Below are 27,121 nucleotides of genomic sequence, written 5' to 3'. Positions count from 1 at the left end.
TTAAACCATACAAACACTTCTCTTCAGAAGCCATCTAATTTCTTTTTTAAAAAGCAGCTTAGGGCTTCCCTGGTGGCGCAGTGGTCGAGAGTCCACCTGCCGATGCAGGGGACACGGGTTTATGCCCCGGTCCGGGAAGATCCCACATGCCGCGGAGTGGCTGCGCCCGTGAGACACGGTCGCTGAGCCTGCGCGTCCGGAGCCTGTGCTCCACAACGGGAGAGGCCACAACAGTGAGAGGCCCGCGTAATGCAAAAGAAAAAAGCAGCTTAAAGAAATAAGTCTTTATTTTTAACACTTTTATCAGTTTTCCATTTGAAAAATTTAAAACGGGATGCTAATATAATACAATTATGCAAAATAAGCTTTATTTCAATCTTTAGACCTTATGTCCTATTTGGACAAAGATCTGCTATGCTAAGTGATGTTTCCAGAACTACTGGTTTGCAGTTAAGCTTTAAAATCAGAGCATACTTAGAAATCAGACTGTCTAGCTAAAATTCTGTGGCTATGAATCCAGAAGAATATGAATAAATTCATTTACCTAATAATCAAATTATAGAAAATTAAAGCAAGAAGTTTTTGGTTTCTTTTTTGTGGTGCCTAAGTATAGACACTGGGAAGACCGAAGAACCAATTGTGGATTCACCACTCAACATAAAACTCTCCAATATGGGGCTTCCCTGGTGGCACAGTGGTCAAGAATCCGCCTGCCAATGCAGGGGACATGGGTTCAATCCCTGGTCCGGGAAGATCTCATATGCCGCAAAGCAACTAAGCCCGTGCGCCACGACTACCGAGCCTGAGCTCTAGAGCCCACGAGCCACAACTACTGAGCCCGCATGCTCTAGGGCCCACGTGCCACAACTGCTGAGTCCACGTGATGCAACTACTGAAGCCCGCATGCCTAGAGCCCGTGCTCCACAACAAGAGAAGCCACTGCAATGAGAAGCCTGCGCACCACAACGAAGAGTGGCCGCCGCTCACCGCAACTAGAAAGCCTGCGCACAGCAACAAAGATCCATCGCAGCCAAAAATAAATAAATAAATTTATATTAAAAAAAACCTCTCCAATATCCAGCCGCCGTCTTGTTGCCTCCACTTGTTAGATGTAAATGCTAAATCACAGTTAGAACTCTGAAGCACATTTTACAATAGAACACAGACTACAAGTCAAGATACAATGTCAAAGGTCAATTAATTGCATGCTAAAAATATGTGTCACTCACCACTAATACCAATATAGACAGAGAGAATATTAAAGTCTTTGCAAGCTGACTGGGTCAGGGTCCCCAAGACCACTCCCGGTTTGATGATTTACTAGGAGGACTCATAGGACCCAGTATACAGTTGTATTCATGGCTATTTTTACAGCAAAGGGATACAAAGCAAATCAGCAAAGGAAAAAGGTACATGGGGTAAAGTCCAGAGGAGACCAGAGCAAGCTTCCAAGAGTCCTTTCCCAGTGGAATCACACAGGTGGTGCTTAATTTCCCCAAGAAGTTGTGACAACACCTGTGAAATATCGTCTCCCAGAGAAGCTCATTAGTGACTCTGTGTCTGGGGTTTTTATTAGGGCTGGTCACATAGGAACCTTCTGCTAGACATGTACCTAAATTCTACACTCCCGGAATGCAAGCAGGCATTCAACAGAAACCATACCGTCTGCACAAACAGTCCAGGCACAGTGAGCCATTCTTACCAGGAAATGGTGGGAACCCTCCTCAAATCTAAGTTACCAGGTACCACCAGTCAAGGGCCAACCTTGCAAGTGGGTGTTTCTAAGGAGCACAGTCTCAGACCTGCTGTGTTAACTCATTTTTGTACACTGTTCTATTTCAATTAGCTACCATACAGGACCAAACTATAGGAGAAAGGTCTTACTCTTAGCAGGTCACCTAGGTACATCAAGAGCCTAAGAAGCACTTTTACCCTGTAATACTTTCAGGATTTAAAATGCAGCATTTTTAACGTGGACATTGTCTTAACTTACATAGTACAAGAGCTAAGATGGCCTTCAGTGTCCTTTTTTTTTGCATAATAAAAAGAGCTGAATTCTAGTCATGTTTACTTTTCTGGGCACTTTCTTCTTAAAAATGCCATTGAAAATTCTGAACGAATAGTATTCCTACACTGAAACTGTGAGAAACCATTTAACTTATCAGATTGGTGAAAAATCCCGACCCAAATGACAGCTAGTCTCACAAGTTTCTAGCAGGGAGTGAGAATAAGATAAATCCCCTCTGGGAGGCAATCTGACAAGACAGCTATCAAAATTATACACATCCTTTATGACTGGCAATTCTACTTTGCAAATTTATACACATATAATTGTGTATATGCAGAATAACCTACACACAAAGTTATTTATTGCGGCATTGTTTAAGAGCAAGGATTGGCTACAACCCAAATGTGCATCAATAGGTCACTATTTAAATTGTGGTACATCCATACAATGGACCACTCTGTGACTGTTGAGAGAAGAAAAAAGAAAGAATGAGGACGCTCTCTTTGTACTGATTTGTTAAACCCTCCTACATATATCAGGAGAAAAAAATACATTGTTCAAAAGTATAGTCTGCTATCTTTTACTTTATGAAGGGGGCAAATATGAATTCTTATTCGTGCACAGAGATACTCTGGAAGGCTGCATTAGGCACTGATAGCTGAGGCTGGGAGGGGGTGGTGGAGGCAGAATTTGGGCAGAATCTGTGAACCTGAAAAACATGAAGTAAAATGCTATCCTTGAAAAGTAATCCTTCTTTTCTAAGCCTAGGTCACAACACCCTGGCACCTGATTTTTGTTTATTGTTTTAACAAGCTTCTCTATTTTGCAGTGATTAAACTAGAGCATTAACATTGCTTTTTCTTATTTTCCGAATCAGGTTCCAACTCTCTCCTTTTCATCTGTGCCTGTCTGCCATCTAGAAGGAGCACTTCCCAGGACACCTGAGAGTGAGTCAAGTTATCTGCGCCTCCCTTCTCCCATCTGTTTGCTGAGGATATCTGGGGGCTTTTCTTATTTATTTATTTATGGCTGGGTTGGGTCTCTGTTGCTGCGCACAGGCTTTTCTCTAGTTGGGGCAAGCGGGGGCTACTCTTTGTTGCGGTGCGCGGGCTTCTCATTGCGGTGGCTTCTCTTGTTGCGGAGCACGGGCTCTAGGCGCGCAGGCTTCAGTAGTTGTGGCTCACAGGCTTAGGTGCTCTGTGGTATGTGGGATCTTCCCAGACCAGGGCTCAAACCCGCGTCCTCTGCATTGGCAGGCGGATTCTCAACCACTGTGCCACCAGGGAAGCCCTATTTGGGGGCTTTTTAAAAGCTCCACGAAAGCAGGAATTTTGCTTTGTTCACTGCCTCATTCGCAACACTGAAATGAGCGTGTGGCCCACAGAAATTGTTCAGTAAGTATCTGTTGAATACATGAATTCTTTTCTTTACCCAGCTTCCATGGGACAGACACTATCAGACAAAGGGAGAGATATCACTGCGGCCAAATATTCAGAAATAGCTGTCATTCCTAGTATTGGCCCATATGGGCATTCTAATCCTAGCCACATTCTTAGAATTATTTTGAATTTTACAGAAGACAAACAAATACGCCTATGGAATGCTGTGCTGAACAGTGACTCTTAAATATTCCTAAAAATTTATTTTTAATTAACTTGGGATTACATGGCCCTGGGGTCCATCTTTGGGCTGAAGACTTTTTAGGCAAATACCACATTAACTAGTAATGATGAAGAAGAATGGCTATCATAAGAGCCAACTGAGCCCCGCTCCTAAGGTGCCCTATCTATAGAGAAGAAAAAGAAAATCTTGTGCATTAAAAATGCAACTCCTATTTATATTTCCAAGAGTAAAGTTATCCTAGGAACTAAATTCAAATTAGTTTAGACAGTGAGTTGAGTTGTACAATGTCAACCATGAACGCGAAAACTTTCCTCCTCAGTGGGCAGAGAACGGGTATAACTACCACATCTCTTTGACCTTAGTTTAAAAAGTGCAGAAACAGGATAACTTTGCTAGTAATCATTTCAGTAATGCTGTTGAACAGGTGCACAGCTGACCAATGTTTCTTTGAAGATTTTTAGTGCCACTAATTTTTCTTAATGCACAGCTGAGGCGGTTACTGAGTGCCGTATTTTGGCAGTCACACAAAGAGGTTGGGAAGTTTTGGTGTCACCTCTATTTCTCTTGCTGTCATTTACGACAACAATCCAACAAGTAAGGAAACATCCACTCACCTGAAACAGCTTGAAATCTAAGACTCTCTTGAGGATAAAATAGAAATTCTCAGAGTTAAGGCATTTTCCAAATGTCTTAACTAGAAAAGAGAAGATAGCCGAGAAGTTGCAGGACAACTGGTAAGCAACCAACCTTCAGCGGACACAAATCACACTTACGATCTAGCACCAGGAAGCACCCAACCTACTGTTTGCAGATGGCAGCACAGCAAATCCCACCGTGGTCCCTGGTCCTCGAAGCAGTGAACACATTCAGTCTCGTAGCAGATCCTTTCTGCGAAGAGTGGGGTGGGGGGGGGCAGGGGATGATAGCTCCGGCGGCGCCCGCTCCCGCTGCTGTGGCTCTCCAGGCGCAGAGTGGAGCTCGAAAAACCGGTGCGACTTCTTGAGAAGTGAACCCTCAGCCGCGGCTCTCTGCTCCCAGCCGTTAAAGGTGCAGGGAAGAAGAATCAATCTTTTGAAAATGACTATACTACCCAAAGCAATTGACAGATTCAGTGCCATCCCTGAATGTTCCCAATGGCATTTTTCACAGAAATAGAACAAAAATCTTAAAATTTGTATGGAGAAACAAAAGAGCCCAAATAGCCAAAGCAATCTTGAAAAAAAACAAAAAACAGAGCTGGAGGAATCAGACTCCCTGACTTCAGACTATACTCTAAAGTTACAGTAATCAAAACAATATGGTCCTGGCACAATATCAGAAATATAGATCAATGGAACAGGATAGAAAACCCAGAGATAAACGCACACACCTATGGTCAACTAATCTATGACAAAGGAGGCAAGGATATAGAGTGGAGAAAAGACAGTCTCTTCAATAACCGGTGCTGGGCAACCTGGACAGCTACATGTAAAAGAATGAAATTAGAACACTTCCTAACACCATACACAAAAATAAGCTCAAAATAGATTAAAGACCTAAATGTAAAGCAGGACATGTAAAACTCTTAAAGGAAAACATAGGAAGAACACTCTTTGACATAAATCACAGCAATATCTTTTTTGACCCATCTCCTAAAGTAATGGAAATAAAGACAAAAATAAACAACTGGGGCCTAATGAAACTTCAAAGCTCTTGCACAGCAAAGAAACCATAAGCAAGATGAAAAGACAACCCTCAGAATGGGAGAAATATTTTCAAACTAATCAATGGATAAGAGATTAATCTCCAAAATATATAAACAACTCATGCAGCTCAATATCAAAAAACAAAAACCCCCCCAAAAAAGTGGGCAGAAGACCTAAATAGATATTTCTCCAAAGAAGATATACAGATGGCCAAGAGGCACATGAAAAGCTGCTCAACACCACTAATTATTAGAGAAATGCAAATCAAAACTACAATGAGGTATCACCTCACACTGGTTAGAATGGCCATCATCAAAAAATCTACAAACAATAAATGCTGGAGAGGGTGTGGAGAAAAGGGAACCCTCTTGCACTTTTGGTGGAAACGTAAATTGATACAATCACTATGGAGTTGGGGATGATAGCTCTAAAAGGCAGAGAAAGTGAGAGGTTAAATAAGAATGATGCTTTGTTATGTTTTGCTGGTTTTCTGGGGGTGAGGGTGAAATGATGAGTTCTATGATACTGCCCTCCCTGCAGGAGTCATGGGAGAACACTGGCTCTAACAGGTACCAGAATTTCAGGGGGAGAAAAGCAACTTGGCCATGCATTCCACCAACATCAATTTAATACCTGACAGACCTGTTCAGAGGCGGAGCAAGGAAGGTAGGTGGATTCCCATCACGATGCTCACAAGCAGATAAAAGAAGCCTGTGATAAATGCCACTGAGAGAAGTCAGCCAGAATCTGAGCGAGGCTGGCGCGGCTGACTTAGAGCAAGCGGTTAGGGAGTGAGGGGATGCTATTTGACTTAAGACTTAATAATAATGGGGGCTGGGATATGGAAGAAGAGCATTGCAGGTCAAAGAAGCAGCTGGTTCAAAGGCCCTGAGGCAGGAATGAGCCAGGCAGGTTGAGAGAATGGAAAGGCAATGGAGCACTGAAACTCAGGAATAGAGAAGTGCAGCGGAGACTAGAGGCCAGAGGCCAGGTCACCGAGGGCTTTGCAGAGCAGGTGAGGAACCACCAATACACAGGCAAACTCAGTGTCACCGAAACCCAGGCTGCTGTGTGGTGCATAATCTGTCATGTTCAAACAAAATGGTGGAGGATTCCCTTCGAAATACACACAACTGCTGTGATATTTTAATGGGTTTTTAAATAGACTTTATTTTTTAGAGGAGTTTTAGATTCACGGTGAAATTGAGCAGAAAGTGCAGAGATTTTCCATACTTCCCCACACATGCATAGCCTCCTCCATCATCAACGTCCCCCATGGAGTGGGTGGTACATATGTTACCATCAATGAACCTACATGGACTCATCATAATCACCCAGAGTCCACAGTTTACAGCAACGTTCACCCTTGCTGGCATACATTCTATGGGTTTGGACATGGGTATAATGACACGTATCTACTATTAAAGTATCAGAGTAGTTTCGCTGCCCTAAAAGTCCGCTACACTCCACCTATTCATCTCTCCCTCCTCTCTTTCAATGGATTTTCAGTAGCTGAAATTTGACTGGTGGGTGGAAGTAAAATGTATACCATTTTCCAGAAGTTTACAATTCATAGAACCACCATATGAATATCCTAAGAGTATAGACTGAGATACACACACAGACACACACACACGATATTTGGTACTTGACGTATATATACCTTTTAAATGCTTAACAAATTTCATTAAAATGTATGTTTAACAATTACAGGGCATATACATACATATCCACAACCAGAAACTGATTTTCAACTGAGATCCCACTTTCACCAAAAATACTCAACTGTTGGAAGAGACTCAAGAACGAATGTGTCACTCCTAGTTATATACCCAAGAAAAATGAAAGCCCTAGTCCACACAAAAACTTGTGCAAAAATGTTCATTCTGCATTATTCATAACAGCCAAAAATGGAAACAATCCAAACGTCCCTCAGCTGATGAATGGATGAACAAAAATGTGGTGTATCCACATCATAAAATATTATTTGGCAATAAAAAGGAATGAAGGAGTGATATACGCTAGAACATGGATGAACCTTGACAACATTAAATAAAAGAAGCCAGTTACAAAAGATCACATATTGCATGATTCCATTTATTTGAAGTGTGCAGAAGAGGCAAATCCATACCTTGGAGAGAAGTAGTTATGGAGAAAGTAAATGAGAATTGCCAAGGGCTGGAGGCAGAAGAGAATTGGTAGTGAATATCAATGTGTACGGGGTTTCTAGTGGCGCAGTGGTGGCGCAGTGGGCTTCCCTGGTGGCGCAGTGGTTAAGAATCCACCTGCCAATGCAGGGGACACGGGTTCGAGCCCTGGTCCGGGAAGATCCCACATGCCGTGGAGCAGCTAAGCCCGCGCACCACAACTACTGAGCCCGCGCTCTAGAGCCCACGAGCCACAACTACTGAGCCTGTGAGCCACAGCTACTGAAGCCCACACACCTAGAGCCCGTGCTCCACAACAAGATAAGCCACCACAATGAGAAGCCCGGGCACCGCAAAGAAGAGTAGCCCCCACTCACGGCAACTAGAGAAAGCCCACGTGCAGCAACAAAGACCCAACGCAGCCAAAAATAAGTAAATCTTTTTCAAAAGTGTGTATGGGGTTTCTTTTGGGGATGATATAAATGTTCTAAAATTAGATAGTGTGATGGTGCCAAACTCTGTGAATACACTAAAAATCACTGAACTGTACTCTTTAAAAGAGTGGATTTTATGGTATGAATTACATCTCAATAAAGTTGTTATAAAAATTAAAGAACAAGGGAATTCCCTGGCAGTCCAGTGGTTAGGACTTGGTGCTTTCATTGCCGGGGCCCAGGTTCGATTGCTAGCTGGGGAACTAACATCCTGCCAGCCGCTCGGCGTGGCCAAAAATTAAAATTAAAATTAAAAAATGTAAGTATATCTGAAATGCCGGGTAGAGATGAGTAGACTTCAACTGGTCAACAATGCTACATTCCAATAAGGACCATAATAGGAAGCAACTTAGTTTACATTGCAGACACCATACAATACTCTCAGTGGGCTATGTTCACTCCTTTGAAAAGACCGCCCCACCCTCAGAGAATGTCTTTCTCATTTCACTTGGGACCTGGTGCCAGCTATGACCTCTCTCTTGACTTCACCCACCACTGCCATTAACCTGACCCTACTTCCAGCCACCAGTGTTTCCCCTGGATTGCCTTAATCTTCTCCCGCTCCGGATTTTCCACAGGAAAATCTGATCTTTCTAAAAATTTACTCTCACTTGAAACCCTTCAGAGGTTCCCCATATTTAAGCCATTTCTGGAACACTGAGGTACTATTAGAAGAAATTAATGTATATTCATATTCAATCAGGTAGTACATGTGCCTCTTAATAATAAAGGTGCCTAAAAATATGGCCTCAAAGTATCCCCAAACCATGCCTGTCCCTGCCTGTAGGGACACTGGTTGTACTGTTAACACCCACCAATAATCTCATGGGCTAATCTTTGCATCTGCCAACTTGAGCTACTCTATCAGAAGGATCAATTCAATTGCCTATTTATAAGGTCAAGAGTCAAGTTAGCTTAGATAAATACCTGATAAGGTAAGATAAGATACCTGATAAGGTTAAGAACTGGGCTAAGAAAGAGATTTCTCAAGAAGACACACATCCCGAAGGTCCAATGCTTTTCATGTACCTACACACAGCGGTATGTAGAAACAAGCCCAGGGTGTCAAGTTGGGAGAAGCTGAAACTTAAAGTAGCTCATAAAACAGGGAAACAGTTTATTTCTTAGGTAGCAGGGGTAAGTCAAATTAAAGAAGAGTAGATAGTGGTTCCTGGGCCATAACTTAAGTCTGTGGACATTTATAATTGTTTCTAACATGGTATTAATGATACTGATAACATCATCAGCTTATAGTTTTTTTCATCTAGTCAAACTCAAAATGTGTGCTCTTGTTGAAAAGGAGATGGGTAAAGGGGGTGGATGTTAGACTGCAAATTCATGCTCACTACTCCAAACACTCTGTACACATCCTGAAGTAGTTAAGAGAAGACCCATTTAAAAGAGTGTCATGGAAGTTCATTTATTTTAATTTGAAGTATATATACCATGCATCACTTCAGAAAGGAATAAAGTAAATGATACAGCTAAGAAGTAAAATACTCCTGTAAAAGGAGTACATAGGATCAGAAAGCCGGGGTAAATAGAGACCAGGGGTTCTTTTTTTTGGCGGTACGCGGGCCTCTCACTGCTGTGGCCTCTCCCATTGCGGAGCACAGGCTCCAGACGCGCAGGCTCAGCGGCCATGTCTCACGGGCCTAGCTGCTCCGCGGCATGTGGGATCTTCCCGGACCGGGGCACGAACTCGTGTCCCCTGCATCGGCAGGCGGACTCTCAACCACTGTGCCACCAGGGAAGCCCAGGGGTTCTTGATCACAAGATGCAGTGGGAGGAGTGTGGGTGTGTTTCCTGTGACTGAATATTGTCTCACCCACTCCCAGTAAGGAATCGCCACACTCAGCACCTCTGGGACTCCAGACATGATACATAACCTCCCTGTGCCTCAGTTTCCTCATCTATAAGTAGGGATAACAACAACACTAACTTCACAGGGTCCTTAAGAGGGGTGAAGGAGTTAACGTTTATAAAGACCTTAGAAACAGCACCTGGAATACAGTATGCATTATTCATATTTGTTAACTAACTAAAATAGAAAGGAAAGAACAGGGGCAATTGAGTGTACTGGTTAAGTCTTACAACCTGACAAAAACTGGGATACATATTTGGCTCTCAGTTCCTTTGCAGCTAGAGCAAAAAAGAGAAGAGACAAAATTTTCCAAACTCAGAGTGTGAGTATCTCCGTATCTGCAAGTATTAGGAGGATGGGGAATGGGGAACCATGTTTGTTCCCTAGGGGAAAAAAAGCTTTTCTTGACACTTAGCTCTAACATGCTCACTGTGTACAGACACAAGAGGCAGTGAGCAACAGCACAGATCAGGGAGACCATGTCACATGTTAGCTTTTCATCGTGACCCTCAATAAATTCCGAAGCATGGCTCTCTAGAGTTTCTTTGGTAGGAAGCCAACGCCATGCAATACAAATAAGCAGCTCCGATGGTCTGGCTCATTTCAGGGACACAACTGCACCAGAAATCCATCCTTTACTTCCATATCCCTCAGCCATGCATCTGATAAGAGCTGAAGAGAAGACAGTTCCAAATTTGTGGAACAAATTCTCTACCATCAGGAGATGGCCAAGATACAGCCACGTAAAAACACTAAGTAACCTGATGCATTGAAAGTGACTTTCCACAGAAGCCTCTGTTTTTAAGTCTAATGGACTTGAGAGTCACCATCTGGCCAAAGAACAGCCATAAAATCTCAGGGGATTGAACAGCTCAAAGAATATTCCTATTTGTCACAGTCATCTCAGGCTCTGCCTAACAGCTAAACGTGGAGCATTTACAAATTACAAAAGCCATTGTGCTGGAGGCACATTTTATTGTAAGTTGGAAAATAGATTAATTTTTATTTTAAAGACTAGTTATTAGAGAGCAAACCTTAGCTAGCAAAGGACCTTTGTTCCTTCAGATATTCCCCTGCTGTACATGGAAGACATGACACAGCTGAACTCCCACGCTATTCCACAAACCCTGTGAATTAGCTGATGTTCCAGTGGTTTGTCAGCTCTTTTCATTCCATCAGGCAAAGTGTGTTGTTCTTAGGACTGATTATTTAAGAATGTTTCTTCAGATTGAAATAGTGTTCCATCTTAAAGTTGTTAATCAACTGTAGCAATGTATTTTCATTTTAATTCTTGGGGGGTATTACTAAAGCCACCCAAAGAAAGCAGAAATAGATGAATTCACTTGCAGTTTACAGGCACTAAACATAGCACTTGGCAAGGAAGAAGAACCGAGGGTGGCATGTATAATAAATCCCCGTGCATCTTTGGACAAACATCACTTCCTTGAAAAGAAGCCTTTTCTTGACTCTTCCAGATTGGATTAGGGTCCCCTTTACCTGCTTCCACATGGCTCTATACTTTTTCTCCACCATAACTGTTTGCTAATTGTAACTAGTCAACTACTGGTAAAGGTTTACTGGCTCTTTTCTGTCAGACTGTAAACCCCATGAGGGAAGGGACCACATCTGTCAGGTTTATCTTGTTCCTGGCACATAGTTGACATTATTTGTTCACTGAGTAACCCCCGCTTTATAAGTTAGCCAGCTGTGTTCCTGAAGACTCCCATGTAAGCCCCTTGCGAGTAAGACAATGAAGTCCTTGAAGTAATCTGATAAAGGGGGGAGGAAGAGAGGAAAGCATTACATATCATGAAACCCGCAAGTTTGATGCCTTGAAAATTTTCAGAAGCAGAGTCCTTGGATGTACACATGGCAGGTATGAGTGAGAGAGGGAGGGAGAAACGGGGCAGGGAGGGAGGACGGACTAATTTAGGCGGGGGCTTTAAGAGTAAAACTGTATGATGAGAACTCAAATAGTGTTTTCTAATTATAGACTCAAATTTGAAATGTCTTGAAAGGTCACTCTGTACTTCTCTCTGCCTAATACAAGCAGCATTCAAACATCCCAGAAATAGGAGCGCTTTTTTTTTTTTTTTAAAGCCCAGAGAGAAAAAGTTGAACAGATTTAAAAAGCCCTGTGTCTCCCAGCCTCTACAGTTTTTCTGTTAGGTCTTCCATGAAGAGACAATTGTCAATCTAGTTCTTTCCTTCAGGACACAAAGTTGTTGTTACATTCGAATTCCTCAACTCTTTAGAGTAAAAGTCACAAGAAATAGTACCACATAGTATCATAACAGTGAAACTTCAATAATTACTTAATTTTAAGAAATGCTTTCAGACCTACTGCAACCAAAGAAAACAATATTTTTATACTTTAACACTGAAAGTGAGAAGGTGTTTTAAACTTACTGGTGAGCAAAGAAACCCAAATCAAAATATTTGTGTTAAAAAAACCCACAAAATTATCAAGCTGCTCTCTAGGACTACTGTAAAATACATTTCTTATATTTTACAAACACCCTAAGAATGTGAACAAGATTTAACTCTGAGCCTCTGACATTATTAATAACAGTGAAAAACTGGAAATAACTAAGTATCCAACAACAGTGGATTGCTTAAATAAATTTTGATGGATGAATGCAACAGAATACTGAAATACTTCTCTACCATGTTGAGTGGGGAGTGACAAGAGGTTCATGATATATCCATGAGTGCAAAACAGTGATATATGTATGACCTTATTTATCTTGTTTTTTAAAAGTTGTACATGGGAATTCCCTGGCAGTCCAGTGGTTAGGATTCTGTGCTTCCACTGCAGGGGGCATGGGTTCGATCCCTGGTCGGGGAACTAAGATGCCACATGCCGGGCGGCACTGCAGAAAAAAAGTTGCACACGTAAATGTAAATGTTGGAAAGATCACGCAAAATTTTAACAGGTGATAGATTATAGATGACTTAAGGTTTCCCTTTGCGTATCAAGGTTCAAAATTTTCTAAAATAAACATGAGTTGTTACTATAATTTAAAAGTTAAAGAGAAAAGGTGAGTCTTAAACTCCCCAAATAAATTTCCAAATATCAGCTATTATAGTAACAGTCTCTTAAAGAAGTTTAGTATTATGATAAGCACAGAGTCTGTTTAATATCACGTACCAAGGATAAAAATAATAAACCTCATTTTTCATTTTGGTAACTATGTGTGGGGTAGGCAAATAAAAACATTCTGTCTCGGAAACTTTAAAAGTTTTCTTTTTAGCAAGATGCCATTTGTGGTCACATGCCACCAGGTAGCAAAGAGATCAGCCCCTCTAGTTAAATATAGCATAATTATATAGTTCATAAAATTAAAGTAAAATGTACATATTTGCTGTGATTACTACTCTTGCTCAAATAAAAGGCTCTCTTTGAAAATAAAAATGAAACTAGAAGTAAAAATGAAACCAGACATGGGTAAATATGAATTAAGACAGAAACAAACTGTGGGGTGTGGGGGGAGGGCGGCAGTGGAGGGGGTATTATTAGAAGGAGGCTGCCAGACAGAAAGAATTCACCTCTGGTCAGGGAGAAAGGACTTTTGTGGGGAGGCAGAGTAACTCCTCAGGATACAGAAGCATTATAATCAAAACCGCAAGGATTCTGTAGTACAGGTACCTGAGTAGATTAACAGAACGAGCAGACTAGCTACACCTGAGTAATTCAGCCAGCACTAAACTTGCGCTAGCTCTCCAGCTCTAGCTTGGGAAGTCTCCTTTAGATTCCCAAGTTTCTCGCTTCTGTAATCCATTTCCTCTAGTTCTTATTTTTCTCTCTCTTAATCTTTTGGTGTCCTTGCTCTTAACGTTTCTAAGAGATTGATTACTCCAGCCTCCTCACTAGTTATCAGCAGTTTGCTTCTCTTGTTTTAGAAAATGAATAATTTGTACTTACTTTAACTCTTATAAAGTTTACCTGGTCTACCTGTGTATCATGACCCATCACAGACATCCTCACCCAACAGGTTTCCAACATTCCTTCTAAGCAATATCAAAGCAAAATACATACTGGCATATTTACATAATCCTGTGTTTCACAAAGCAATGTCTTTCAAGATCCTCTTTTTAAGTCTTGGAGGAAAGATGATGTTCAGAGAACAAAATGTTGAGTCAAGAAAGCAAACTCTCAGGACCACGAAGAGTTCTTTGGTGTCCAAATAAAAGAACAATTAAAATACCAGGAATAACTGGAAAGGGGGAAGAAGAAAGAAGTGAAATGAGGGGCACACTAGCAGAAGGTTTTGCAACTGAACCTTGAGCAAAATAAAGGAAAAAGAAGCAACGCATCCAAAGCCCAGGGATGATGAACATATTTTGAGGGCAGGGGCCAGTGGTGAGAATCAAGATGTAAACCAGAGCTCCTGCTGGTAGAACCTGCTGGTAGAAACCAGGCTCTAACGGGCTGTCATAAAAATGGATAGTGATGCTGACCAAGTAAATAAATCAGTTGTGTACTTTCACATTGAGCTTCTAAGTCATGCACGGTCAGAGGCTATATCTCAGAGTACACGAAGGAAAAGTCTGAGTAAACATTATGAATGTCATTATTAATGACCATCCTACCCTCTCTCTTGCTATTGAAATCAACCCATGGGCTTTGAATACTTTGGACACCACCTTGATTTCAGGGAAGAGAGGATGAGGTTTAGCGCATTGAGAAAGAAACTCTGAGGTCCTCCCTAACCTCCCTGAAGTGTCTAAAGCTTGCTCTAGAGAAAAGTAAAGAATAATTCCTATTCGCCCTACAGAAAGGTTTACAGACAGTAAATAATCCCAATGTTGGATCACATTTCTAAACAAACAAACAAACAAAAATATGTCAAGGAAACGCAAGCATGCGTATTCTCCCCACTGAGAATACACACATTCATTTTTCACTTTTTCATGGTACTTTAAACTGTAATAATGTATTAGGTGGTGAGTCACTCTCTAATTGAGAGCAGTGGGAAATATGATGAAAACAAGAAAGGAAAGAGGCTTCCTGAGGGACAGAGCATGAGCAAAGAATACTTTATTACAGTCAGGAGACCTGGTTTTAACCTGGATTCTGACATTGCTAAGTGTGATCTTTAAAAGTCACTTTAACAGATCCAGCATACAGAAAATCAAGTTGAACTCAACAACACAATCAATCCACTGGATCTAACTGACATCTCTAGACTACTTCTTCTTGTAACAGCAGAACACACATTCTTCTCAAACTCACATGAACATTCACCAAGAGAGACCACATTCTGGGCCATAAAACACACCTTAATAAATTTAAAAGGACAGAAATTATACAATGTCTCCTTTCAGATCAAAATGGAATTAAACTAGAAATCAATAATGAAAGATAGCTGGAAAATCCCCAAATACTTGGAGATTAAATAATACATTTCTAATTAACACATGAGCCAATAAAGAGATCCCAAGGGAAATTTTTAAAATATTTTGAACTAAATAAAAATGAAAATATAACATCAGAATTTATGAATGCAGGGACTCACTTCCCTGGTGGTCCAGTGGTTAAGACTCCATGCTTCCAATGCAGGGGGCGAGGGTTCGATCCCTGGTCAGGGAACTAAGATCCCACATGCCACGTGGCGTGGCCAAATTTAAAAAAAAATTATTTTGGACTTCCCTGGTGGTCCAGTGGTTAAGACTCTGCGCTTCCACTGCAGGTTCAATCTCTGGTCGGGGAAGTTCCACATGCCACATGGTATGGCAAAAAAAAAAAAAAAAAAAAAATTATGGATGCAGCAGAAGCAGAAGGAAATTTATAGCAATGAATGCATATTTTAGAAAAGAAGATCTAAAATCAATAATCTAAGCTTATACCTTAGAAAACTAGAAAAAGAATAGCAAATTAAACCCAAAGTAAATAGAAGAAAAGAAATAATACAAAATTAGAGCATAAATCAATGGAATTGAAAACAGGAAATCAAGAGAAAATTAATGAAACAAAAAGCTTGTTATTTGAAAAGATCAATAAAACCAACAGGTCTCTAGGCAGGCTAAGAAAAAAAAAGAACACAAACTTCAAATATCAGAAATAAAAGAGAGGGCTGTAGACCCCACAAACATTAAAAGGATAATAAAGGAATACTATGAATGTATCTATGCCCATAAATTTAATAACCTGGGTGAAATGGACCAATTGCTTCAAAGATGCAATCTGCCAAAACTCACAAGAAACAAGCCATCTGCATAAGCCTATATCTATTAAATAAATTGAATCAATAATTAATAACTCTGGGAATTCCCTGGCAGTCCAGTGGTTAGGTATAGCCACAAAAAAAAAAAATTTAATAACCTTATAAAATACAAAGCACCAGGCCCAGATGGGTTTACCAGTGAATTCTACCAAGTATTTAAGGAAGAAATCATACCAATCTCTTTCAGAAGATAGAAGCAGAGGGAATACTTCCTAATTCATTCTATGAGGCCAGCATTACCCTAATACCAAAACCAGACAAAAACAATACTAGGAAACTGTAGACCACTATCTCTCATGAACACAGATGCAAAATCCTCAACAAAATATCAAAAATTGAATCCAACTATGTAAGAAGAGAATTATACACCATGACTAAATGAGATCTATAAAAGGTATGCAAGGCTAATTAAACATCTGAAAATGTAATCCATCACATCAACAGGCTAAAGAAGAAAAATCACATGATCATACCAACAGATGTAGAAAAAGCATTTGACAAAATCCAGCACCCATTCATGATAAAAACTCTCAGTCAACTAGGGAGAGAGAGGAACTTTCCCAACTTGATAAAGGACATCTACAAAAAGCCTATAGCTAATATCATATCGTACTAAATGCTGAAAGCTTGAAGCTTTACCACTAAGATCAGGAAAAAGGTAAGGATGTGTCCTCTCACCACTGCTTTTTAACATCAAACTGGAAATCCAAGCTCATACCATTAGATAAGAAAAGGAAATAAAAAATATAAAGATTGGGAAGGAAGAAAGAAATCTATCTTTGTTTCACAGACAACATGATCATCTGTGTAGAAAATCTGAAAGAAATGACCAAGAAAACTCCTAGAACTAATAAGCAATGATAGCAAGGTTGCAGGATACAAGGTTAACATACAAAAGTCAACCACTTTCCTATATACCAGCAATGAACAACTGGAATTTGAAATTTAAAACACAATACTATTTACATTAGCAGCTCTCCCCACAAAACTGAAATACTTAGGTATAAATCTAACAAAATATGTATAAGATCTACATGAGGAAAACTACAAGACTGATTAAAGATATTAAAGAAAAACTGACTAAATGGAGAGATATTCCACGTTCATGAATAGGAAGAGTCAATGTTGTTAAGATGTCAGTTCTTCCCAAATTGAAGCACAGATTCAATGCAATCCCAATCAGAATCCCAGCAAGTTATTTTGTAGATATTGACAAACTGATTCTAAGGTTTATATGGAGGGTTTCCTCGGTGGCACAGTGGTTAAGAATCCACCTGCCAATGCAGGGGACACAGGTTCAATCCCTGGTCCGGGAAGATCCCACATGCCACAAAGCAACTAAGCCCTTGCGCCACAACTACTGAGCCTGCGCTCTAGAGCCCGCGATAGAAAATTAATGAAACAAAAAGCTTGTTATTTGAAAAGATCAATAAAACCAACAGGTCTCTAGGCAGGCTAAGAAAAAAAAAGAACACAAACTTCAAATATCAGAAATAAAAGAGAGGGCTGTAGACCCCACAAACATTAAAAGGATAATAAAGGAATACTATGAATGTATCTATGCCCATAAATTTAATAACCTGGGTGAAATGGACCAATTGCTTCAAAGATGCAATCTGCCAAAACTCACAAGAAACAAGCCATCTGCATAAGCCTATATCTATTAAATAAATTGAATCAATAATTAATAACTCTGGGAATTCCCTGGCAGTCCAGTGGTTAGGTATAGCCACAAAAAAAAAAAATTTAATAACCTTATAAAATACAAAGCACCAGGCCCAGATGGGTTTACCAGTGAATTCTACCAAGTATTTAAGGAAGAAATCATACCAATCTCTTTCAGAAGATAGAAGCAGAGGGAATACTTCCTAATTCATTCTATGAGGCCAGCATTACCCTAATACCAAAACCAGACAAAAACAATACTAGGAAACTGTAGACCACTATCTCTCATGAACACAGATGCAAAATCCTCAACAAAATATCAAAAATTGAATCCAACTATGTAAGAAGAGAATTATACACCATGACTAAATGAGATCTATAAAAGGTATGCAAGGCTAATTAAACATCTGAAAATGTAATCCATCACATCAACAGGCTAAAGAAGAAAAATCACATGATCATACCAACAGATGTAGAAAAAGCATTTGACAAAATCCAGCACCCATTCATGATAAAAACTCTCAGTCAACTAGGGAGAGAGAGGAACTTTCCCAACTTGATAAAGGACATCTACAAAAAGCCTATAGCTAATATCATATCGTACTAAATGCTGAAAGCTTGAAGCTTTACCACTAAGATCAGGAAAAAGGTAAGGATGTGTCCTCTCACCACTGCTTTTTAACATCAAACTGGAAATCCAAGCTCATACCATTAGATAAGAAAAGGAAATAAAAAATATAAAGATTGGGAAGGAAGAAAGAAATCTATCTTTGTTTCACAGACAACATGATCATCTGTGTAGAAAATCTGAAAGAAATGACCAAGAAAACTCCTAGAACTAATAAGCAATGATAGCAAGGTTGCAGGATACAAGGTTAACATACAAAAGTCAACCACTTTCCTATATACCAGCAATGAACAACTGGAATTTGAAATTTAAAACACAATACTATTTACATTAGCAGCTCTCCCCACAAAACTGAAATACTTAGGTATAAATCTAACAAAATATGTATAAGATCTACATGAGGAAAACTACAAGACTGATTAAAGATATTAAAGAAAAACTGACTAAATGGAGAGATATTCCACGTTCATGAATAGGAAGAGTCAATGTTGTTAAGATGTCAGTTCTTCCCAAATTGAAGCACAGATTCAATGCAATCCCAATCAGAATCCCAGCAAGTTATTTTGTAGATATTGACAAACTGATTCTAAGGTTTATATGGAGGGTTTCCTCGGTGGCACAGTGGTTAAGAATCCACCTGCCAATGCAGGGGACACAGGTTCAATCCCTGGTCCGGGAAGATCCCACATGCCACAAAGCAACTAAGCCCTTGCGCCACAACTACTGAGCCTGCGCTCTAGAGCCCGCGAGCCACAACTACTAAGCCCACATGCTGCCACTACTGGAGCCCGTGCGCCTAGAGCCCGTGTTCTGCAACAAGAAAAGCTACTGCAATGAGAAACCCATGCACTGCAAAGAAGAGTAGCCCCCGCTCACCACAGCTAGAGAAGAAGCCTGCGCCCAGCAACAAAGACCCAACTCAGCCAATAAATAAATAATAAATAAAGTTTATATGGAGAGACAGAAGACCCAGAATAGCCAACTCAATTCTGAAGGAGAATAACACTACCTGACTTCAAGACAATTTAAAGCTAGAGTAATCAAGATAGTCTCATATTGGTGAAAGAATAGACAAAGAAGTCAATGAAATATAATAGAGTACCCAGAAATAGACCCACATAAATAAAGACAATGGATCTTTGACAAAGGAGCAAAGACAATACCTTGGAGCAAAGATAGTCTTTTCAATAAATGGTACTGGAACAGCTGATCATTCACATGCAAAAAAATGAATCTAGACACAGATCTTACACCCTTCACAAAAGTTAACTCAAAATGGATCACAGGCCTAAATGTAAAGCACAAAACTAACTCTTAGAAGATAAGACAGGAGAAAACCAATTGACCTTGGATATGGAGATTACTTTTCCGATACAACAGCAAAAAGCACAATCCTTGAAAGAAATAACTGATAAGCTGGACTTTACTAAAATTAAAACCTTGTGCTCTGTGAAAGGCAATGTCAAGAGAATGAGAAGACAAGCAACAGACTGGGAGAAAATGTTTGCAAAAGAACATATGATAAAGGACTGTTCTCCAAAATATACCGAAAACTCTTAAAACTCAACAATAAGAAAACAGACAACCCAATAAATAAATGGGTCAAAGACTTGAACATACCTCATCAAAGAAGATACAGAGATGGCAAATAAGCATATGAAAAGATGCTTCACATCACATGTCACAAAGGAAATGCAAATTAAAACAGCAATGAGATACCACTACACCTATCAGAATGCCCAAAATCTGGAACACTGACAAAATCAAACGATGGTGAGTACATAGAGCAACAAGAACACTCATTAACTGACGGTCGAAATGCAAAATGGTACAACCACTTTGGAAGACAGTCTGATGGTTTCTTACAAAACTAAATACACTTTTACCATACAGTTTAGCAATTGTGCTCCTTGGTATTTACCCAAAGGAGTTAAAAACTTATGTCCACACAAAAACCTGCACACATACAAATATTTATAGCAAGGTTATTCAGAATTGCCAAAAACTGGAAGCAAACAAGATGCCCTTCAGTGGGGGAATGGATACATCATACAATGGAATATTATTCAGTGACAAAAAGTAATGAGCTATCTCAAGCTACAAAAAGACATGGAAGAACTTTAAGTGCAAATTGTTAAGTAAAAGAGCCCATCTGAAAAGGCTACATACTATATGATTCCAACTACATGGCCTTCTGGAAAAGGCAAAACTACAGAGACAGTAAAAAGATCAGTGGTTGCCAGGGAATTTTTAGGGTGGTGAAACTATTCTATATGATACTGTAAATGATGGCTATGCTCAGCTCAGCGCTCTTTGGTGACCTAAATGGGTGGGACTGGGGGGGGAGGTCCAGGAGGGAGGGGATATATGTATACATATAGCTGATTCACTCTGTTGTACAGCAGAAACTAACACAACATTATAAAGCAACTATACCCCAATTAAAAAAAACACCCTATAGAATGTACAAGAGTGAATCCCAATGTGAACTATGGACTTTAGTTAATAATAGTGTACCATGCTGTGTAAAAAAAAGAAAGAAAATAAAATTCAAAAAAAAGAGTGTATCAACACTGGCTCATCAGTTGTAACAAATGTACCCCATTAATGCAAGGTGTTAATGATAGGGGGAAATTGGGGGAGGAGGGGACATATATGAGAACTCAGTACTTTCTGCTCAATTTTTCTGTAAACCTAAAACTGCTCCAAAAAATAAAGCTTATTAATTTCCAAAAAATTACTTCTCAGAATTAGCTATAAACTCATTCATTTTAAAGATATTTTTAAGAGAGCAATAATTTTTTCAAAAATAAAAACAAGAAATACTCCAAATATTGTGATTTAACCTGTAAAGCAACACTCGAAAATTAATGGCAAAATAGCCTCCAGTTATGTCCTTTAAGGACAATGACAATTTGCTCAAACACCAACCACTAATCTAAAACTGCCTTGTAATTCAAAAGCACTTAAGTCTTTTAAATACAGAGAACTTTCTAAATACTGCTTAATGTTGATGAAGCAACATTCGTGGTCAGGGCAGCGCTCCATTTCATAACTCTGCCGCCACAGGTTTTCATACTTTATGTACATATTCATTCCAACAGACATGAAGATGATGCTTTGTGTACCACATGGCAGGGCACACCTTATCCTGCTGAAATTAAAGGCTTCATTCAGGGCGCAACATAAGCACATACATATAAGGAGGGGGCTCAGCACAAATATGTAATGTGCCATTTGCAAACTTGTACCCTGATGAAACTACACCTAAGAGAAGACCTGCTTTCCTTCCAAAATGACATTTTTACCACATCCCTTAAGAACATTCTCCTAGCCAAAGATGCACTTTAATAGAGCTCCCTAAGTGAAGAGTTCCCAAACTGCTTGCCTCAAGGAAGGAACCTTGCTACCAAGAGCCTTGCTATCAGCTAAGAAGATGCAGGTAACGTGAGACACATCCGGCAATAAGACAGAAATCTGACCACAGAAATAACAGCCAGGTCCCAAAAGATATTTTTTCAGCTATTTGCAAAATTCCATGTAAGTTTTTATACTGTGATTTTAAATTAAAACATTTCAACTTCAAACAGCCTTCTTAAGCCTTCTGTGAATTACAGTTCAGAATTACACATGGAACCATGTGCAGGTGACCTAGGTGGTCACCCTGAGCACCTTTTGTAAAGTAGCACCCCCTGAGTGGTAATTTTACTCTTCAGTCCTACCTCAAAGGGTGTGGGATCTTTGAACCTTTTCCTGTGTAGGCAGCCTTAGGATGGAGGTAGACCCTAAGGACGCTAGACCTCAGAGCTCCACCTCTAATTTCCTGTTGCAGTCACACCCTCTGCTCATTCTACTTCTCACTGACAACCAGGTCCCTGGCAACTCAAGGTGATGACAACTGTTTCCATGGCAACTCATGGCTGACACCACAGTACTTCCACTACTTCCCTTTTCAGATACAATATTTAGAAACTATTAGTAACACTTGTGGTTTATAAACAAACAATAATAAAGCTGGCTCATCAGACAACTATATTTGTTAAACTGGTTGTATTTAAAGAGTCAAATCCAAATTCTCATTAGAATATAATCAAATTTATTCATTTAAATGAATAAAAATGTGTTTGAGGACAAGTGATTCAAAAAAAGCATTTTGTCAATATTTCCTTCTTTTTAAGATTCATGTTGAAAGGGATCAAAGGATTCTTAGAATTCAAAAATAGCTAATTAATTACTTGTATGAAAAAGTGAGTATGTACCCAATCTTAAGATTATTTTTACAAATAGCACTTTAGAATCTAGGTTCAAGTACATCGTTTAAAACAGAAGAATTCACCCTCGTTTTCTTTAATGATGATGGTAGAGTAGGGCAGGGGCTCAAGTGGTTGGCAAATGGGGCAAAAAGAACAGAAATGAAACTTAGGGTCTAACACCATATATTACCTTTAGTATTCTGTCTTCTCTACTAAACCATTTAGAAAGAACTTTTGCAAATTATATCCTTCTGGCTGTTGTCTCACGATTTTCCTGCTCCTTGCTCACCTACTAAAGGCAATTGACTTGTCAAGAAGGAGAACAAAACAAAAAAGGATTAAAAGGGGTCGGCAGGGGTGGGGGGTGGGGGGAGTAGGCTTAGATTACACCACTGGATAAAGAACCTTTAAAAAAAATTAAGATCTATATGTGACTAGTGGTCAATGGAGAAACAGTAAAAGGAAGAAATCACTGCAAAATGTATGTCTGTTTGACAGACTGAGCCGACCTCCAAAATTCACTGAGGCACAACTGGAAAGACAAACGTTCATTAAGACAGGTACACTTTACTCCAGTTTCCAAGACTGTTTGCCAGATAAGTAGAAGTAGCTTGAGCTAAATTTCTCTCACATACACACTAACACAGAGAAACAGAGACACAGAAAAAGCTCCAGAATATAGCTTCCTTCTCCTAATTTCAAATATATTTCTCTACCTTCCTCCCAACCTAATATATATAACATGAATTATCTTTGATAAACCCATGTCCTTTAGACATGTATAATCTCACCCTAAAAAAAAAAAAATAGAATCTCAATGATAAAGAACAGTTATATCAACCCCTTAATTCCTTTCTCTGGAAAAGGTTATTAGTATTCTATATCTTTAGTTCACTTTTCTCCTCAAGTCCTATAAAGTTTTCTTTGTAGACCAGTGTCGTGCTGCCTCTGAAACACAGAAGCAATTATTAATCAAATTTTTCCTTTTTGTCCCTATTAGCAACAGCACCCTTGTCATGATCTTTATCATGTTCCAGAAAAGTATTAGAAGAGCCTGCCAAATTAGTCTTTCTAAGATTTCAACTTTGTGCACAGGCAAATCTTCGGGCTCTACAATAAAACCTGAAGTCCTCCTCTTGACAATCACCACCTTCCTGAATCTTCTCCTTACCCAGAGTGGCCTGGAAATGGCACTAAACTGGCTTAGAGAGACTGATTAATAACTTCCTAGTAATCTTAGTTTCTTCATCTAAATGAAAAATTAAGACTAACTAGACCACTGAAGGATTGTTTTTCATGCTCTACTTCCAACATTTTTATTCCACCTTTCTCAACCTCATGGAAGATTTTTTTTTTAAGTCATGTTAAGTGGCATCTATTATTACTAGATGATGGTTCCCTGCCTCAAGGAACTTAAAATCCAGTTGAGGATCCAAGGATGCTATGTTAAACCTAATAAAAGTTTATTTCTGACTGCCCCCAAAATGAGGTCCACAGACAGTAACTGATTGAGTGTGCATATTCTCAGTGGTGAAAATGAGTGCTCTAAGAGTGGACCTCCAAAGGGCATTACAATTACGCAGGGGGAAGGGAGTGGTTAGAAAAAAACTGTCGAAAAAGGCAATAATGAAAGCAAAAGGTGGAAAAACACTGAGAGAGGAACCCAGACAGAACTTTAATGCTCCTTCCTCAAAGGGGTCCTTTCCTAACCACTGTCTAAAGTAAGTCTCTCCTCTTATTCTCTCTCAGCACTGCTGATCCACTTTCATAATTTTTAATTATATCCTTGTTTCCTTGTTTTGCCTGAGTGTCTCCCACACTGGGTGACAGGCTTCACGAGATGATAGACCATGTCTGTTTGTTTACAGGAGTTCACCCTGTCTGGCACAAAACAGGTGCTTGCTGGTTCTTGCCAAGCCTTTCCCCTTAACCAACTTTTATTCTCCTGACATACTGAAGGACATGTCAGAACCCTTTTCCAGACATTACTGCAAGAGATGGTCTCCAATGCTCCTAATTCACTCTTACTTTCTTTTAAAACCACTTCAAGGTCCCCTTGGCCCCAGAGCATAACCTGCCAGAAATTTTCCCAAGGATCTTTGATCAACTATAAAAACTTTAGTATGATTTTCAGAGTTTTTACAATAATAAACCTGATATTAAGAGAAAAGGAATAGGCAAGGAATGTGCATATTTTTTAAATGCAAGAATGAATATCAAAATAGCACTTTTTATTCTTCAAGGTATCTAAGATTTTAAAAGACCTTTCATTTCTTACCCCACAGCTGTTGTTCTGCTTCCGGGTGTATCAATAATGGAACCACTAACAGACAAGGCAATAGAACAGTCTAGGACATACACCCATTCCACATGCTGAAGGGGAAATTCTAACGTGAACAAGAGGTGACACGTGTATTGGGCAGACGGAAATAAAACTTGACATACAGGAAGTCATTTCAAATCAGAACAGCTGGGACTTCTCTGGTGGCGCAGTGGTTAAGAATCCACCTGCCAACGCAGGGACACGGGTTCGAGCCCTGGTCGGGGAAGATCCCACATGCCGCGGAGCAACTAAGCCCCGTGCGGCACAACTACTGAGCCGGCACAACTACTGATCCTGCTCTCTAGAGCCCGCGAGCCACAACTACTGAAGCCTGCGCGCCTAGAGCCCGTGCTCCACAACAAGAGAAGCCACGGCCGTGAGAAGCTTGCACACCGCAATGAAGAGTAGTCCCTGCTCGCTGCAACTAGAGAAAGCCCGCGCAGAGCATCAAAGACCCAATGCACCAAAAATTTTAAAATAAATAAATTTATTTAAAAAAAAAAAAGAATCAGAACAGCTGCCGTTAGGATGATATCGCCCCCTGAAAATAGATCCTGCCCACCTAGGAGGAGTCAGGTCAGGCGTTATCACAGTCAAAATTATCTTCATGAAAATATTACGTGAGGAAATCAGGAAGATGAGCAACTCTTTTGATTTGCTGAGAACAACAACAAATATATATCTTTCCACAGTATCAAGATATTTGGCAAGTTCTCAATTATAAGTTTAGTTGGAAAAAGTAAAAGAAAAAACATAGATATACTTATGTGTGTGTGTATGTATGCATGTATGTATATAATCCACATATATATCCATATATATCTATATCTATCTATCTAAGTTATATGGACTAAAACCAAAAAATATATAAGATACTTCATTCCCTCAGTTTTCTATTGAACGTGGTCTTTAATTAGGGTGACCATATAATTTACCACCCTAACCAGGCCAGTTCTGAGTCAAAGAGAGACTTACTAATAATTAAACCAGGACAATATGTATACACTGGGACTGTCCTGGGCAAATCAGGACACATAATCACCTTAATTATAATAGAGTTCATAGAAAATTGTAAGATTTCATGAAATACAAACCAGATGAACAATTTAAAAATGTCTCTCCTTTAGTAAAGTTTTTAAAGAAAAAAGAGGTTTTAAGAAATGAATTCGTAAAGGCTAAAGTCCACAAAAGATTTTGTCCATATGAAGCAACATCCTACTAAACAAGGGATATAAATTAAAGAATGAATAGTAAAGTATTAACATAAGGAGTTAATCTCTAATAGAACCAGAAGCTTAAATTAATATTTTCTTTAATTAAGAGAGCCAATCCTTTCTAAAAACAAAAACCAACCCCGTATAGATATTTCTGCGCCATAGCCTCTAGTACCACTTAGTTATTGCTGTTACTAGGAGACATTTGCACAAAAACAAGATTTATATCCTTCCTTGCTTTTACTCTTCCACCTAAAAGAATAGTCCTCCATTATTAGCAATACACTTTATATCTCCACAGCAACTAGTATAATTGGGGTGTTGCAACAGGAGGATAATGAAGTGCAAAACAAAGTGATAGAAGTAGCATAGAAGAAAAAACCACTTCCTCACAGCCTTGGTGGGAAAATAACTACCAAAAAGAAACAAGGAAACTTGCTAAAAAGAACCCTTCGGGGGTGGCTTTACGCAGTCACTACTAGGGCTTTAAGATACTCAAGTACCGGGCTTCCCTGGTGGCGCAGTGGTTGAGAGTCCGCCTGCCAATGCAGGGGACACGGGTTCGTGCCCCGGTCCGCCAAGATCCCACATCCCACATGCCGCAGAGCGGCTGGGCCTGTGAGCCATGGCCGCTGAGCCTGCGCGTCCAGAGCCTGTGCTCCGTAACGGGAGAGGCCACATCAGTGAGAGGCAACAACAGTGAGAGGCCCACGTACCACAAAAAATAAAAATAAAAAAGATACTGAAGTATCCAACAAAGCAAATGAAAGTTTCCAAAATGGTGAATCCTATGGAGCAAGCGCAGATGACTTCACCCAAAGAACTCTGAGGTGGGGAAGAGATGAGGTTCCTGAAATAGATAAGAAGTGATTTCCACAGGTTTTCACATGTGGCTCTCAAGAAGGTACAGGGAACAAGGTACAGGTAAATGTCTAAGAGGGCATTAGAGCTTTGTAACCCTCCCAAACCAAACCCAGGCAGCTGGTGAGG

The 27,121-nt window shown here is 39.8% G+C and overlaps 1 protein-coding gene across 7 annotated transcripts in view; it reads right to left on the bottom strand.

Annotated features, from left to right (window-relative positions):
• SGMS2 (sphingomyelin synthase 2) overlaps window positions 1–27,121 on the bottom strand; it is a 117,330-nt gene that overhangs the window by 73,791 nt on the left and 16,418 nt on the right. Inside the window, exon 1 of one of the 7 annotated variants that reach the window (XM_024741925.1) lies at window positions 4,434–4,542. The exons of 4 other annotated variants lie outside the window; for them this stretch is intronic. The gene's annotated coding sequence lies outside the window, so the exon portion shown is untranslated. Of the gene's footprint in view, window positions 1–4,404; window positions 4,543–27,121 lie in introns of those variants that run through there. 2 more of the 7 variants (XM_024741920.1, XM_024741923.1) reach the window with 2 other exon arrangements.

This window comes from Neophocaena asiaeorientalis, unplaced genomic scaffold, assembly GCF_003031525.2.
Source record: "Neophocaena asiaeorientalis asiaeorientalis breed wild unplaced genomic scaffold, Neophocaena_asiaeorientalis_V1.1 scaffold534, whole genome shotgun sequence".
In the NCBI taxonomy this organism is placed as follows: domain Eukaryota; kingdom Metazoa; phylum Chordata; class Mammalia; order Artiodactyla; family Phocoenidae; genus Neophocaena; species Neophocaena asiaeorientalis.
The sequence above is the reverse complement of the archived record's forward strand: the minus strand, read 5'-3'. Positions and strand labels throughout refer to the sequence as shown.